Source organism: Zea mays, chromosome 9 (assembly GCF_902167145.1).
Source record: "Zea mays cultivar B73 chromosome 9, Zm-B73-REFERENCE-NAM-5.0, whole genome shotgun sequence".
Lineage (NCBI taxonomy): Eukaryota > Viridiplantae > Streptophyta > Magnoliopsida > Poales > Poaceae > Zea > Zea mays.
In genome coordinates this window covers 48297998-48315887 of record NC_050104.1, presented here as the reverse complement: position 1 = coordinate 48315887, position 17890 = coordinate 48297998, and the positions used below count along the sequence as shown (strand labels likewise).

The window sequence follows — 17890 nt, the reverse complement described above, 5'->3', positions numbered from 1 at the left end:
CCCTATTAGTTATTAACAACTTTTATATTTGGGGAAACTTGAGTTGTTCAACAAAAATTTGGGAACGCGAGACGTCGACCCGAACGATGCTGATTTCAGACTTAGAAGAATTCGAATTCAGAAATCAGATTTTTATTCTGTCTTGATGGCACTGTTTGAGATACTTAGAGATTGAATCAAGGCTTGGTTTAAATAAAATATTTGTTGTATAACACATGTTCTACAATTTTTATTAAAGGTCAAACCTCATATCTTGAGTATAAATAAAAGTTTCACTTTGGTCAAGGTAGCATCATTATAAAGCTTCAAACTATATTTTTAAGGCAATCGGGGTATTTTCTCGACATTTTCTTGGCATTTTCTCTACATGAACCCCTAATAACTTTTGTTGTAGAGTTCATATAGAGTGTTTTGGAAAGGTTTGCATAACTTGGTTGAATGTCTAAACTTGCTTTCACTTAATCGAGCTGTTTCAAGCAAGAGTATGATTTATAATTTTATACAAATATTTGGTTCAAACTTTGAGAAATCTTTAGAATACACTTGATAGACAGAGATGAATAGGATATAGAGATATCAAGTCAATTTGCATTATAATTAATTAGAGGTTGACACAAAGAGATTCTGCGGGAGAATAAGGATTCAGATTAAGTATTTGGACGTAGACCGACTATCGAGACAACAGAGTCGGACATAGATATTTGGCCGAGTCGGATAAAATTGATAAGAGGACGACATATTGAGTATTCCGTTCGAGAGTATGGATCCAAATAAAATAGTCAGACATAGATCAAGTTCGAGGAATTAGACTCGGGCTCAGATCAAATAACAGCCATCAAGAGTTTGATTAATTGAGCTTCAGATGAGATTTATAATTCGAGGTTGACTATCGAGTTTGCATTCGTTCCGAGAATAAAAGTTTTAACACGCTCCAAAATTGGTTGTTTCTCGCGATCGATTAACTCTGAATTCGGTGAACTTCCAAGAGAAAGCCTGATAAACAGAGATAGGCACGATCGAGAAATAGAAATTTTTACTGAGCATCCGAGATTAGGATTAATCTCCTGACATAACGCGAAATAGACACCTGGGGTGTCACAATATACTGCCAAAAAGCCCCCGCAAAAAAATCCAGCTAGCATCATGGTGCAGTCGGACACGCACAATAAAGAATTCGACAGCCTTCGATAGCCTTCGACATTCGACGTACAAAACAGTCACCGCAAGAGGCAGCCTAGACTACCCTCGCGTGCGACACATCCGAGCAAAAGCCGCCTAAGGGTGCAGTCAGACACGCACAATAAGTGCGCAACATCACCCTAAGGATGCGAAGCTTTTACTATAAGACAAATCCGAGCAAAAGCCATCCAAGGGTGCAACCAGACACGCACAATAAGTGCGCAACATCACCCTAAGGGTGTGAAGTCTTTACTATAAGACAAATCCGAGCAAAAGCTGACCAAGGGTGCAGCCGGACACGCACAATAAGTACACAACATCACCCTAAGGGTGCGAAGTCTTTACTATAAGACATGTCTGAGCAAAAGCCACCTAAAGGTGCAGCCGAACATGCATAATAAGCGCGAGTAATCACCATAAGGGTGCAAAGTCTCTACTATCCGATACGGCCAAACAAAAGCCGCCTAAGGGCGCAGCCGCGTACGTGCCAGAAGCGTTCAATATCGCCCGTGGGAAGCGAGGTCCCCATCCCATCCAAGTGCCACGCCAACACGATTACAAGTCGAGACAATCTTACAACAAGCGCAGCCCACGGTTTCATCATAGTTTACATACACAAAACGAAGGGTCCGTCGGCCACATTGCACAATAATACAAATCACATCTTGTTGCCCTCCCTCTCTATTGCGAATTGGGGGAGGGCAGCGTTTTCACTCACTATCGCAACACGAGAGCGAGGCTAGCAAACATGCTACATCGGCTCATCCTTCGGAATAAGACCCGCCTCCCGAAAATTAAACATCATCTTCAACTCTTCGCCTTCAAACAGATTCCGCAAATCCCCCTCCCCAATACACGTCCCGAACGTCGAGGATAGTAAATCGTGTTGGCCGCCCCGATCTAATCGAAGACAGGATCGTTCCATACCCATCCGACGACGCCTCCCACTTCGTGACATCCCACCAATACTATGCTTCGACACCACCTTTCGCCGGCGGTGGTCTTCGGCTATCGCCCCAACCGGGGGAGCAGACTCTTCGCGCACTTCAGGCTGCGACAAGGACTGCGCTGCGGCCAAATCCAACGCAACAAAATAATCTAAATCTTCATCAGAAGACTCCTCAATCCACGAAAACGGGCTCCCAAAATCATCCCCGTCCGATGACCACGACTCAGTTTTAGAACCAGACGCATTTCCATTAATGGCCATCGCATTCGCAAACACCACAAAATTAGTATCAACATTAGTGGGGGTTGCTTGCGTAGGCCCAGACGTCGGAACCTGCGCAGCAACCGACCTTCAGTATCACAAAAAGAAACCTTAAACCCAACGACCCTAACGCGACCCCGCCACCTGCGAAGGAGCAACAGCCGCTGCAGGGTCTTCGCCAGTTGGGGCAGCCTCCGCCGCAGGGTCTTCGCGAGGGCCGGCTTGAGGCGCTAATTGCTCTTCAGCCCCCGTCCCCGCGTCCTCTGTCCGGGTCAACGAGCTTTCAAGGCCGCCGAAGTCCTCGACTTCTTCATTGTTCAGCATCTACAAAAAACAGCAAAAACTTAAAAAAACATGCGCCAATGCTCGGTCAGCCCTCTCCCGGATAGTGTCACGGTCGTGCGGGCCACACATCCTATCGTAAAGCGCCTCAGCGGACCGCTTTAGCACCTCGTCTTTGACCTGTAAGATCCTGCGATCGAAGTCCTCAGTTACCCGATCAAAGACTTCGAAATGCCTACATCCCTCACGGGACAAGGCATTCACAACCCCCTCACAGGTAACGAGCGAGGCTTAGGACATGAGTCCGGTTGCGATGGACGGGGGCGTCTCCAGCTCCTCCTGCAGCCACCCGAGGAAGCGGAGGCCCACCTCTTCGCCGGATTTGTTAAAAGGGGCGGTTCGTGCGCTGAGCAGACGGTACGCGTCAACGAGCAACGCGTGCTCTCGGTCGACCCCAGCCAGGTGGAGGCCTCCGTGTTGTCAACGTAGCCACGCAAGCTCTTCAGACCCAACTTCGCGTCGGTGGTGCGCTTGAGGGCAAGGCTGGCCTCGGCGCGGGCAGCTTGGGCCTCAGCGCGGGCCTTTTCCGCGCCCTCCCTCTCCTCCGCAAGCCGACAGCTGAGGTCCTCATTCTTCGCCTCCGCCGCCGTTAGCTTAACAAGCAGGTTACGGCTCCTGTTCTCTGCCGCCGACTTGTCTCTGACCGCCTCCGTATGTTGCGTTCGGAGGCACTCGATCCTCCCCTCAAGTCGCTGCCTCTCAGCAGAAAACTCTGAGGTCAACGCCCCCGAAGCAATGCGCTCGGCGAAGGCAGCCGCCTGTCACAAGAACTGTCAAAGTAGAGCTACAAAAGCGATACAATTCCAAAACACTGGTCACACTCACATGTTTCAGCTGCTGCGCAACTGAGGCGGCCACGTCCTTCGTGGTGGTGGCCGAGGCAATCTCGCCGCCGGCACAGAACTTGGACCATGGGTCCTGCGAGGACCCCATGCCACCCCTCGTCACGTTTGCCACGGCCGTCGGGCCGACCGACACCACCGCCGGGACAACAGCCAGTTGCCCGGACTCCGCCCCTACACCATGGTCAAGTCAGAAACGCTGACTTCGCTGAAAAAAGTCAGAAACTCACTAGTAGGAGCCAGTCCCGTGTGTGCGTCGAACATTGTGACCCCGCCCACAAGGTAATCGTCCACAGAAAGCTCCGTGGAGACTTCGGCGCTCGCCAGCGTTGCCTCAGCAGCGCGCGGTGGCGAGGGAGGCCTTCACTCATGTGTGGGCACGGCAGGTGGAGGCATGCTGGCGCCGGGGGCGACAGGCTTCGCGCTCGGCCGCGCCATCTTCGACTCGCGCCTCGGATCTGCCAACTTGGCCAACGCCCGGCGCTTCCGCGGCGCGTCTTGGCGATCCTTCTCCATCACTGCCGATACAACAGCACCAACATTCCGTCCGTAAGGGAAAATCTTCATCTCACAAGCTAATCGAGACGTAAACATGTCCTCGTCGGTCGCCCAGGGTATCAGAACATTCCTAGGCCAGCGACCTCCGGTAACCTTCAGCATTCGCACGGAAGATTCCCGGAGCTCGGGCGAAGACATCATCTCCCCGGGAACCGCGCATTCTCCAACAAGTTCGCAACAAAACGATCGGAAGCCCTCAACCCCTCAGTTGTTGTACCTAATTTCCTTTTCTTGACGGCCGCGCCCGGAGCATTGTCCCATGAGGGGCCCTCGTCGGCCGTTGGCATCGCCTGTTTGCCCCGGCAGATAGCAACATCGACATAGTCATCCCCCGGGTAGCCAACATACGACAAACGGTTCAACTCAAAAAGACAGTTCAACCTAACATTTGAACCGCGGATATCCCAACTCCTCGGAGTCTCCGTCTTCGACACATATTTCCCTACAATTTTTGCGGCTTCGACCTCCACTTCACGCATAAACGCAGTCGCGTTGCGACCGCGTAAATCCACCACGAAGGCATCCGACGAGGAGTCACTTCGCCCAATACCCAGGCATGCGCCAAGGGCCACACCCCATAGTCAATAAATTCCTCCACCAAGTCACGCCCGCTACTCAGGCGGGCAACATGTCGAAGGACCCCATCGTCTTCGTCTTCCTCCGCCACCTCGAATCGAGGGAACACCACATAACAGTGTGAGCACAGGATGGCCGGAGGCAGACTCGACAAGCCTTCGACATCACCAGGAGCCACATAGAACCAAAAATACCACCAGTTACCCCATTTGTTCCTAGCGTAGGGGACTATCTCCACAACCTCAGCCGAAGTCTTCCTAGTCCTCGGTGTGAAGGTGCACGATCCAAATTGGGCTATCTTATTCCCTATCTTCCTCTTCTGCCAATGCAGGCAATAATTCTTGGTGAATACCTCCACAGACGGCTGCCCGCCGTAGGAAGTAACTACCCAGACATACTTCGCAAGCGCCACCACTGCGTTCAGCATCAACTGGTGGACTTGAACCTCAAATCGTCGCAACACCTCCACCATGAACCGATGTGTCGGGAGGCGAAGATCGGCAGTAAAAAGGCCTCAAAAACTATCAACTCGCCTTCAGGCTTGGGGATTTCCTCTGCACCTGGGGCCCGCTCGACACCGTTACCAAAGTAACCAAGCCGTTGCATCTCCAGTACGCGGCCCGAGAAAATCCTCGAGGTACCTAATTCCACGGTGTGGCCGGGCTGCAACTCAATCACCGCCAAATCACTTAAGGTCTCCTCGGACGACGGCGCGGCCGGCGATGCGCTCGCAGCAGACGAGGAAGAAGACATTGCAACGTACCATCGGCGGCGGCACGCGGTCTGCTTGATACGGGCCAGATTTCTAGCGCAGAGCGAGCAAGGAGGGTAGGGGAGCAACTGAAAGAAGCTAGGGTTTCTGCAGCGCAAATGCAAGCAGGAAACAGTCTCGACCGAGGTCGGCTTTTTATAGGCGCGACGTGACGCCTCAGGAAACCCGCAGTCGAACAGTAACACGTCCATCAACGGTCACATTTCAAAAAACCCCAGCGGGACCACTTTGAGCGAGGGCAGCGTCTTCACCATCTCACGGTGGTCTTCGACACCGGCTGACTTAGTCGAACTGGTCCCTCAGAGGGCAAATGTTGGGATGAAGGCGAACATGCCATCGTTCGCTCGACGACTTCCACCTCGCGTTGCGCAGACGAAGACTACATTCGCAAGACCCGCCGGACAGACCAAGGGCGCTGACCAGACAGAGGCCTATTTGACCCCCTTCGCTACGACGAGACAAGACGAAGGCCCCGCCGAAGACCACATGACCTCCCACTCCCTCACCACAGAGAGAGGCCCATGTACGGTTCGGCCCACAAAGCTGGGCCCCGCGTGGCCATGCGTGAATTGGGTCACGTATGTAATAAAGTATACCGTAATGACTGTCGGAAACCTCCCCACGTGGGAATATTCTAGGGATAAACCAGGTACTCGAGGGTCTAAATGTCTTTGACAGGGATAGGCAGTCCCTTGAGTACCTATAAATACCCCCGTACTGTGCCCAAGCACAGGGAGATTAACGTGGCTTTTCACATCCCGTGTTAGCATCACAAACTCTCTCCCTAATTTCTTGTTGGATCAACCTGTCTTGGAGGGCAGGTTCCAACAACTATGATCTTATGGTCATAATTTGACTAAAAGATGATTTTTAATCAAATAATGACTTAGATTAAAGTTGAGTTAATTATTTATAAAGTATTATCTTATATGATGTATACTAACCAGTTTATAATATAGTTTAATATTGAAATCACATAGATCTTCTATAAATCATAAACTCCGTAACCATAACTCCGATTTTGGTGGTTCTCGATCCCACGACCTCATAGCAACGCGTAGATTATTATTATGCAGTTTGTTCTAATGTTTGGTGTGATGTTAATTTTGTCTAAACCATGTTTGTTTGTATTGCTATGAATAGCAGTGAGGTCACGAGAATCTGAAGATCATCCTGGTACCTGTAATCTCAAGTCCCAGGCAAGTTGTTCCCTGGACCACTTTTATTACCCAATAATGTTCTTTATTATCACTTATTCATGCATAGGCTTAATTTTGATGGGACCAATAGGTCACCCTAGACTGATTATCTTGTTACCTTGTTTACCCCTGAACTAGTTGGGTAGTTTTGCTGGTTTTGGGTTTAATATTACATTATGTTTATGTTCCAATTATATTATTATTTTATTTATTGTTCATGACAAGATCATTATTTTAATTGGAACATGGAGCTTAACTTGAGAAACACTTGCCACCACAAGGGTGGAATGGGACACCCTTGGCTTACTAACTAGGAAAGCCAGTGGAGGACTACCTTACCCGATAGGGGCAAGGGCAGTAGGGGAGTAGGCGTGTAGGGCGGTTCCCGGGTTGATTTTGCTGCGATGGCAGTCAGACGGGGGATTCCTGCATTGCTCTTCCTAGAAACTGTAGCGGGTTTTCTGAAGCTAGTGTAACTTTGTAAAGGCCTCGTAGTGGATCCCTAGCTATTCACCTCGGTAGTGTCTAAAGGTCTAGCTAACCCTAGCAACATGGGATACACGACTTCTGGGTACAGTGTGATGAGTTGTGGAATAATGTCCACAATTACATTTGCATATACTTATAAGCATAAATATAAATAAATAAAATTCATAAGATAAAAAAATTATCTTATCCTCATAAATTGTTTATAAGATAAACTAGACCGACTAAGAATACCCCCACTAGAATATAACAAATAGACACTACACCAAAAACATACACTTCCTACGGTTTTTTAACTTCCTACAGCTTTTATAACAAACCGTAGGAAATAAATAACTTCCGAGAGGCAACTCGTAGCTCTAGGAAATAAACATAACTTCCTACGGTATTTTATAAAAGCTGTAGGAAGTTAACTTTCACATGCTAATCCATGTGTGCAGTCAAGCGAGCCGCTAACTTCCTACGACCGACTCTAGGAAGTTAGCTTTCAGTTGCTGATCCGCGGGTGTGGTCAAACGAGCCGCTAACTTCCTACGGCCGCCTCTAGGAAGTTAGCTTTCAGCTTTTGACCGGTCAAACAAAAAGCTAACTTCCTACGACAGCCTCTAGAAAGTTAGCATGGGCAGCTAACTTCCTACGGCCTCCTCTAGGAAGTTAGTTTTCAGCTTTTGACCAGTCAAACGAAAAGCTAACTTCCTATGGCCGCCTCTAGGAAGTTAGCTGCCCATGCTAACTTCCTACGGCCTCCTCTAGGAAGTTAGCTTTCAGCTTTTGACCAGTCAAACGAAAAGCTAACTTTCTACGGCCTGCTCTAGGAAGTTAATTAACTTCCTAGAGTACATGTACAACCTCTAGGAAGTTACGTAACTTCCTACAGCTTTACTCTAGGAAGTTATATTTTTTACCTTAACCAGCGAATCAACCTTATCTTCTCTCACTTTCCTTTCTCTCCCGTTTCTTCCACCTACCGCAGAGCGTGCTCGAGATCTTCTCTCACTTTCCTTTCTCTCCCGTTTCTTCCACCTACCGTAGAGCGTGCCTGAGGCCCGTCCGCCGGAGCTCCCGCCCCTGGCCCCGGCTGCCGTGCCCGCCGGAGCGCGCTCCCCTGGCCATGCCCGCTGGAGCTCTCGTCCTAGCCCTGCTCGTCGCGCCCACCGACACGCTCGCCCTCGGCCCTACCTGTCGCGCCCCTTACCGGCCCGCCCCAGCCGGCCGCCCACCGACGCCTCCACCCTGCCCCGTCGGCGCCCCCACGCCCGGCGACCCACTGTGACCGTCGCGCCCGCCCCCGCTGCCCCAAGCTATTCTACTTCTGAAGGACTAAGGTATCCGATCTGAACTGTGCAATCACTTGAAATAGTATGATTAGAGTTTATTGCTATTATAGTACTCATTTAAACAAATTTCTCCCTTTTAGTATCTATAAATATAACTTCTTTAAAATAGTACTTATAAGTTAATTATTTCTATAGAATAGAATAAGTGTCATTTTACTCTTTTTTATTTTCTTTTCTGCTGTGAATGGCCGAAATAATGTCCCTAGAGTTTTTTTATTCCGGATCGTTAGTTGAACAAAATTGAAACGATAGGGTGTCGTCCACTCGCCCTTTCCCAGATCGAATAAAGCAGGCCTATTTTTTGTTCCAGCAGGCTTCTCTGTATACATCTCGATGCTCTGTTGGAGATAAAAAAAACTAGCACCTCTTGGTTTTGTTCTAGTGACATCAAACAATTCCGAGAATGTTGGATACTGTAATCTGACCATTTTTCCCAAATAATATCCATCAATCAAGAATGCACCTGACAGATACGTATTGTAAATCAACATGCAAATTTGGGTGGTTCTTGCATCCATCTCATGGCGAGTGGACGGTCATTGGTTGCTGGAAAAATAAGAAAAGAAGAGAAATGGAATTTAAAAAGACACTTAATCTTATTTTAAAGAAGATGTTAACTAATAAATTCTATTGTAGAGAGGTTAGGTTTGTGGATGTTAAAAGAGAGAAGCCTACTTAAATGAGTACTATAATAGCAATAAACTCGTATGATTAGCAGTTAAGCTCGTACAAGTAGTCTTCATATGGTAAATCTTAATTGGTCACCAAGCATTTATCACCTAATGCTAGCAGCCACAATGAGACACACTAAAGCAAAACCATGCATTAGTATATACCGAGACATAATAAATAAATGCAAATTACAGTATTGGGATATAGTGAACAAGACAGCTTATCCACTAGCCAATATTACCATACATTTGCCTGCTCGTGTTCATGAGCATGACAACAATGCGGATCGCACATGCATGGTATTAAGCACTTAACACAGACAACATAACACTTGACGGCATATGCTTTTCTATAGTCAGGTTTTGTAGCAATCAGTATAAGCTATTTTTCCCTTATTGTGCAACAGTGGCAGACTTGTGAGAGTAATTATTTTAGTGAACGAAGGTCCCCAGTACTAAAAAAATGAAGCACAAGAGTCCATAAATCCACATGGGGTCAAATCGGAGAAGCTTCCAAGTGGTCGGTCCCCTTGCGTGAGATGTTGGGTATAACAAGTGTGAACTGTAAACAGCTACCAAGTGCTTGTAATCTACTTTTCTTTTCCTTCCTTCCACAGACAAATGAATATGGGACTTCATGGTCCATGGCCCTTCCATCCATCGGACCCATGCGTGCCTCCCAACAACCATAAGAACCTCCGATTTTTTAGTTATCGAACGAAAAAAATTCGAAACCACGATCAAAAAGTTAAGTTGGAAAATTTCAATTTTGCCAGGGAAGCTGCGTCAGATCCACCAAACGAATACATAATCAACAACCTAATAAAGTATGCCAATCGATTCTTCCTCACCTGAGTAGATTTAATAATTCACATCGGTTATAAGATATATCTTTAAATTGGAAGAAAAACTGATCTGCCAACTGTAAGCGTTCCTGATTACTTGGCATGACCCGGTTGATTTTTTTATTCCATTTTCAAATTCTTATAGAGCACCTTTCTTAGAGTCATAATATCTTTTTGTTAAAAAATCTTGGATATACCAGAGTACACATGACATAATTGCATGCACCTTTTGCTCTATTATGAATACCTATAATTGCATGCACCTTCTTACTGACGTTACCTCATTTCAGGTAGCCAGCATTTTCGTTCCTATTGTCATCACCCTATCCTTCTTGACATTCCTTGCATGGTAAGTTTCAACATCTCTGTGGTCAATACTGTGGGTGTAAGTATTTAAGTTTCTGACTCATGCGTTATTGATTTTCTAGGTTTCTATGTGGATGGTTGGGAGCATATCCAAACTCATGGTCTGCTGAAAGTAGCAATTGCTTTATTTTCTCCCTCATGTTCTCCATATCTGATGTGTCTTATTATGATTATGGATAAGACTTTTGTGATGTAATTGATAAGACTATGGATTTAAATATTGTTATGTGATTGTGTGTAAGATGTTTTATGTGAAAATATGTTGTGATATATAGCTGTTGATATATTTGTTATGTTGTGGAATGTGGTGTAAAATAAAAATAAACAACATTTGTAATGCTAGTCAAATTAACTTCCTAGAGGCCAATTGGGCTGTAGGAAGTTAGCTGGCTAACTTCCTAGGGGCTACAGTTAGCCGTAGGAAGTCAGCCAGCTAACTTCCTAGGGACTATAGTCAGCCGTAGGAAGTTAGTCAGCTGACGACATTGACGGCGTGAAGCTACTAACTTCCGAGAACCTACTAACTTCTGAGAGGCTTCTTTGGCTGTAGGAAGTTACCTAACTTCCTAGAGGGCTCTAGGAAGTTAAGCTAACTTCCGACAAAAAATTTTCGAGAGCCAAACTTCCGACGGGATGGCTTAACTTCCGAGAGTTTAGCTAACTTCCTAGAGTTTAGGGCTAACTTCCTAGGGTTTAGGCTCTAGGAAGTTCACTATTTTGGTGTAGTGAGATCCATCTTATCTTAAAAGACTCTCTTATCTTAATAGATTCATCTTATCTTAAAGGAATCATCGTATCCTAACCACTTTGCTTATCTCATCCTAGGGTAACAACCAGGATCCAATCCAAAATAATGAGATCTTATCTAGTCTAATCTAGTCACACAAATATAACTTAGATATGATCTAATGTGATAGATTAATCTAACCTAACGAAGGCTAACCTTGAGTTGAGCTAATCTAATGTAAGTTGCTTAACAAGAAGGATAATACTGATGAAATAAATGAGACTCTACTCCTATAGAACATGTTTTAACTTAGTTCACTCTGCACTAAATTAAGAACGACAGACCAACTCGGCCTCATGCAACTACCTTAACCATCCGATGGTTGCATAACCCCTCTGTTTTAACCTAACAGAGATTCTGACTTACCTTCACCATATAATCCATCCCATCTCAAAAGATACTAACATATCCTAATAATATATATCCTACCCTAGTAGATCTATCTAACTTAAACTAGTCTAATCTAGTTATATCCAATCTAATCTAGACCCTACCTAATCTAATATGATCTAATCTAAAGGGAGTTACTTAAACAAGTTAGTTAATACTGGTAACATAGATTTGACCATATTTATATAAATTAGTTTTAAACCTAAATTGGTGTCTTAAGCCAACTCATCCTTGAAACCACGACCTAGCCTATGTTATAGGTTGTCCAACCCATTTATCCTAAAAGCAAAGTAAAACTCTATTTAACCTACCTACCCCATGTATCTCCCAACTCAGATAATGGTATCTAATACCACGACCGATGGTCCCTAAATCAGACCCAAGAAGAAGGTTAACCTCGACAATGAAGGATATAAGTAGAAACAGATCTTCAGATGAATCAACATCCACCACCCGGAATAAAAGTCTCCCTTACCTAACTGTGTCTTACCCCCAAATCTTCTCTACACTCACCTAATAGCTAAAATCTGATGTACCCTTGTTTTCTATGCCACACCTGCTAATGGCATCAAGAATTTTAGGTGTATAAAAAATACTAATTGGAAGTTCCACTTAGATGAAAAAAGGATACTAGAATTTCATAAAGATAAAGTCAGCTTGATATACTTAACTAAATGATATTATTAAATAGGATTATAGAATCTAATGTAAGTTGCTTAAGCAAGTTAGATAATGCTGGTGGCATAAATTAGACCCTACTCCTATAAACATGATTAACCTAAACCGGTTCCCTATACCAGCTTAGCCATATACAAGTATTTGACCCATGCGTTGGGTTGCACAATCTATATGGTTCGACATAAAATTATAAGCACCCAAGATTTTCAACTATCATAACTTATCCTACCCATATCTACGTGCTTGTCCCTAAATAAATTAATCAGATCTTAACTAGTTTAATCTAGTCATACCAACCTAATCTAGATTCTATCTAATCTATTATGATCTAATCTAGAGTAAGTTATTTAATGCTGGTACAAAGGATAAGGCCATACTCCTAATTCACTTAAGACTAAATTGGTGACTTAGATCAACTCGGCCAAACTCGGCCATATACCATCAACCTATACATTCTTGATAAATTTCCTAATCTATCTATAAAAAAGAGAGAGATTCTAATCTACCAGCTTGATCTACATATTTCCAATGATATACATCATTGTTCTTCCAATTCCGACCTAAAACAAAGTCGCCCAACTAAAATTTGACATAACACACTCAACTTGTACTAATCTAGAGCTTATTCAATCTAATGTGAGCCACTTAACAAGTTAACACAAGTGAAATAAACTAGATCCTACTCTTATAAACCTTGTTCTCCCCTCATGCACTTAAACCTAAATTAGTGCATTAAACCAACTCAATCGTGAGTAGAAGAGCTAACCCAACCAATAGAGTCATGATGGATTGCATAATATGTCTATCCCCACCTAACATCAAACAAACTTTTGATCTACATCATGTAGTCTATCTCACCCATATCTATCTTAACCATATTTCCCCAACTCCGATGGTATACACTAACCTCGAATCAATGAGACCAAGACCGAAGAAAAAAGATCAACATCGACAAGGGAAGATATAACAGTCAAAGCGAATCTCGAGATGAATCAAGACTTAAACATTTCGGACGAAGTCTTTTCCTTGCCATAATCTTTCTTACCTCAATTCGTCCAGCTTATATCCTACATAACTGGCTAGATGTCTATACTCTCCTGATCACCCATTAAGGATTAAAAAAATGGACTCTTAATTTTGAACTAAGGGGAAACTAAAAGCTAATTTACATACCAATCTTTCTATATCCTTTTTCTTACTAATCTCAAGGACGAGATTTCTGTTAAGGGGTAGGATTTGTAAAGCCCAAATTTGGTAGAAGGAAAAAAGAAATAAATAAACAAGTATATTTATGATAGTGTTTTGAGAATCATTGAAACCCTTGGAAATTCATTTGGTTCCTTTCTTTTCATAATCAATTAATGGTACTAAATTAGTTAAGTAATCAATAAATAAATAAAGAAAAGTGCATCTCTTGCTGATGACTTTGTTGTGAGGTACTTTATTAAACACATAAATTTGATCTCAAATTATAAATGAAAATATAAAATAGAAAATGAGTAAAAACAAAGGAAATGATAATAAATTCATTATTTCACTCATAATTGAATAATAGGAAGGAAAACAAATAAAAATATTGCAAATAGTAGTATTTATATTCATATTAGGATTATGTTGGATATTAGAAATCTGAAATTCAAAACAAAAATTTGAATTTGGCTTGAACATTTAAAATTGGAATTTGAAAAGAAAATAGAAAAGAAAGGGAGAAACTTGTCTCTGTACTTGGGCCAATTCTCCCTCTGCTCGGCCCAGTAGGAAGCTTGCTCGCGCGGCCCAGCCTGACCTCGATGCGGATATTGCCCGTGTGCATCGTGTGGGGCTGCATGTGGGTCCCGCTCGTCAGCCAAATCATGCGCACAAATAACAGACTCTAGGAATGACTGATGGGTCCCTGCGTGCAGTGACTACACTTCTCTGCGTGGCTTCTAGTGTCGCTTACATGTGGGCCCCTCTGGTTAGCTATGTCTTCTCCGCCGAATCGAACTCACACGCAGCAACAGACTCGTCGAGATCCACGCGCTCGTGGTGCAACAGAATCGTGGTAGATCGTGGGTCGTTTACATCCAGGGCCGTCCCTGTGGGGGTGCCAAGGGTGCGGCCGCACCGGGCCCCAAAAAATAGAGGGCCCCCTAGCCACTGTGCGGTAGCATTTTTTCCTATTAAACATATCTATTATAGACATAAATACGTAAAGAGCGATGCGTTATCGAGTTATCGACTAGTCTCGTTTATATTCTTAAACTGTCTCAATTACTTATCGAATACTCTATCTGTTTCAAAATAGTATTTGTTTTAATTCTTGATTTTTATGTTTATATTGATGATGATGAATCCACTAAAGAAGCAAAACAAATTCTATTTTGATATAGGGAGAGTATTATAAACTATACATATGATGGTTGCTTTGGCAGAGAGAAGCTTTTTAAAATTGAAATATTTTTGTGGACTATTTTTGATCAACAATAACTCAAGAGATGTTAAATGACTTGGTGATTCTATATATCGAAAAAAGTTGTTGGATGAGATTCATCTCAATGATATAAGAGATGACTTTGTATCACAAAATGTTAAAAGATATTTTTAATAATATCAGATAACAAATATTTTTTTGCTATATTTTACATTTGTTATCATGTAAACTTCAAAATAATACATAATAATTTTTATATGTTAAATATTTGATAATATATGTATAATTATATATATATATATATATATATATTTGTGTATGGATGAGCTTTAATATCGGATTTCGCACTGGGCCCCTGAAAAGTCAGGAATGGCCCTGTTTACATCCGCTCGGGCATTCTTCAATGGGAGTATAAAGGGTAGTCGCGACCTACCTCTCGACCATCCCAATCGACGTCCATGCAAACGACGCAGAAAGCCATCACCGCGTGAAGTAGAGTGTTGCTGTCATCGTCGCTCCCTTCTTTGACACCATTTGGAGACCTAGGAGCAAACGGGGAGGGTCGTCGTGAGTGCGGTTTTGCGCACGTGGGCTCCTCGGACAAAGAACACCACTGGGCTCGCCCGTGTCCGTCGTCGGTGCTATACGGGCACCAGCGATCCGCGCCACACCGTGATCGACCGCCGCTTTGGACCGCCGCCTGACCTCGAAGTCTTGTGGGGGATGATGGTCAGGGCGCCAGGAACCTAGGTGTGGTCCTCTCGAGCATTGAAGGTCACCAGAACGACGGGGATTCCTCACCGGGGCCGTCCATACACCGCACTGCCGCTGTTTACCGTGGGCCGAGTTCTCCACTACACCATAGGAGGTGAGTAGTACTCCTCTACTTTCGCCTTGTCCTCTGCCACGTTCTGCACTAGTTCGCATGAATGATTTGGGCTGGGGAATACACTATCAGTGCGCCAAATCGTTGTTCACCGGCGAGGTCCGGCCGCCAGATTTCGTGGCGTCGCCGGGTGTGTCCTGGTCAGGAAGAGAGCGTGGGAACCGTTGGATTATTATTTAACGATCTTGATTTGATCTCTAGCGTACCCTTTCTGCAAGGATCTTGATCGTTGATCTGCTAATCAGACGGGTTAGGTTTGGTCTCATTTCATAAAATCTTGACCATAGGATTGGGATCGTGTGGTCTCATTTGCATACCGGTTCGGGATTTAATCGTGGGAATCAGATCTTGATCCTGCGGCCCTGATGCACTCATACCCCTTCGTCGAGCCTTATTTGCAAAAGACACCCTCGCGGAATTTAATAACTAACCCGCCATCCATATATTATAAGAATAAAATAATTGAGTCATGTTTTAGCAGTCGGGCCCTAATCTCTTAGAAATTTTGTGCCCAGTCCACGATCCTTAGGAAATTCAGAAATTAATATAAAAATGGATTTTTAGTATAAAAATAAATTCAAAGACTTGTTTAATTCATATTTAATTTATTTTAATTTATTTTTGATCCATTTCAGTTGCAATAAATTCATGATAATATTGTTTATTATCTAGTAACCTTATTTTAGTATGAAAGATATGGTTAAATATATGCGCTTGATTTGTTTTGTATCTACCACTTAAAACTTCAAAAATTTATAACTCTTACACCTTAACCCCGATTTGATCCATTCGAATTGCATTAGCCTCGTAGAAATATTTACTACATAGTAGCAACATTAACTATATGATATCACATACTTCTATAATTAAGTAACTAATTTGATTAATATATGTTTGTTGAATTAGCTTTTCTAATACTAATATAGCACTATGATCTTATGGTCATAATTTGACTAAAAGATGATTTTTAATCAAATAATGACTTAGATTAAAGTTGAGTTAATTATTTATAAAGTATTCTCTCATATGATGTATACTAACCAATTTATAATATAGTTTAATGTTTAAATCACATAAATCTTCTATAAATCATAAACTATGTAACCATAACTCCGATCTTGGTATTTCTCGATCCCACGACCTCGTAGCAACGCGTAGATTATTATTATGTAGTTTGTTCTTATGTTTGATGTTATGTTAATTTTGTCTATAACATATTTGTTTGTATTGCTACGACTAGCAGTGAGGTCACGAGAATCTGAAGACCATCCTGGTACCTGGAATCTCAAGTCCCAGGCAAGTTGTGCCTGTTGGGGGCCTTCCTCTTCTGAAGGTCCTAAAAATATGACTAACCACATGTTTTCAGCATGATTATGAATAGTTACAGGAAGCTTCGGCTTTGGGATGGAGAACTTCTCTTATAACAGAACGAAGGAAAATGGAGTGGGCGACGAAGCTAGAAGCCAAAGGACTTCGGCTGAACATGTTGACGAAGCTCAAGTGTGATAACGACTGAAAAAGGATAAAGACCATACAGTCCTTAATAATTCTTGTTAATATTATAGATAGTTACCAGGGACATAAATGTACTTTTACCCGGGCTGCGTCCCGTGACTATAAATAGATGAACAGTACCCCCGTACTATTCACGTTGGATTGTAATTGCTCTCGTGCCATTCTCGTTCTCTCACCTTTTGGCAAGCCGAAGGTACCATTGTAATATGAATATTGTTAGTGTTTATTCATGTTTATGGAAGATAATAATAAATGAATCATTGATACATAACACTTATTATCTTCATTCTTTTGTATTCATTCTCTTTCTTATTTATATTCACGTTTATATGATGAAATGATGAAGGTGTGTCCTTCATGACCTTCGTCTGAAGATCATTATATCCGAGAGGAAATCATGCTTCGAAGGATGAAGGTCTTTAACCATTAACAATTATGTTGTCTTGTTCTCGATTTATAGCATTTGAGAACAAGTGACCAACATTGGCGCCCACCTCCGGTGAACTCACTTCCACAAACCTTCGGCAAAACATCCACCATGCCGCCGAAGAAGGCAACGGTGCCAGGGGCTGCTCTACAGCCACTGGACACAAATCAGGACGCACTCTCTCTGCGAGAGGCCAGGAACCAAAAGAGAAAGGCCACCAGCCCAACTCTTCAGGAGGAGCAAATTGACCAGGAGATCAGGGATTTAGAAGCAATCCACCAACAAGTACAAAGGAAAAAGGAGAAGATGTTTCGTTTGGCTGATCTTCAGAAGAAGATTGATGAAGCCGCTGAGGAAATGCGTCATCTTACTCAAGATGACCAAGACCGAAGGCCTCAGCACAGGGAGCTT

The 17890-nt window shown here is 43.5% G+C and overlaps 1 long non-coding RNA gene across 1 annotated transcript; it reads left to right on the top strand.

The window, feature by feature from the left end:
* The first annotated feature begins 8095 nt into the window (after positions 1-8095).
* LOC103638340 (uncharacterized) lies at positions 8096-10735 on the top strand. The gene is made up of 3 exons (XR_558705.4): positions 8096-8489; positions 10308-10366; positions 10446-10735. It is a non-coding gene; the product is annotated as an uncharacterized lncRNA (long non-coding RNA).
* The last annotated feature ends 7155 nt before the right edge of the window (positions 10736-17890 follow it).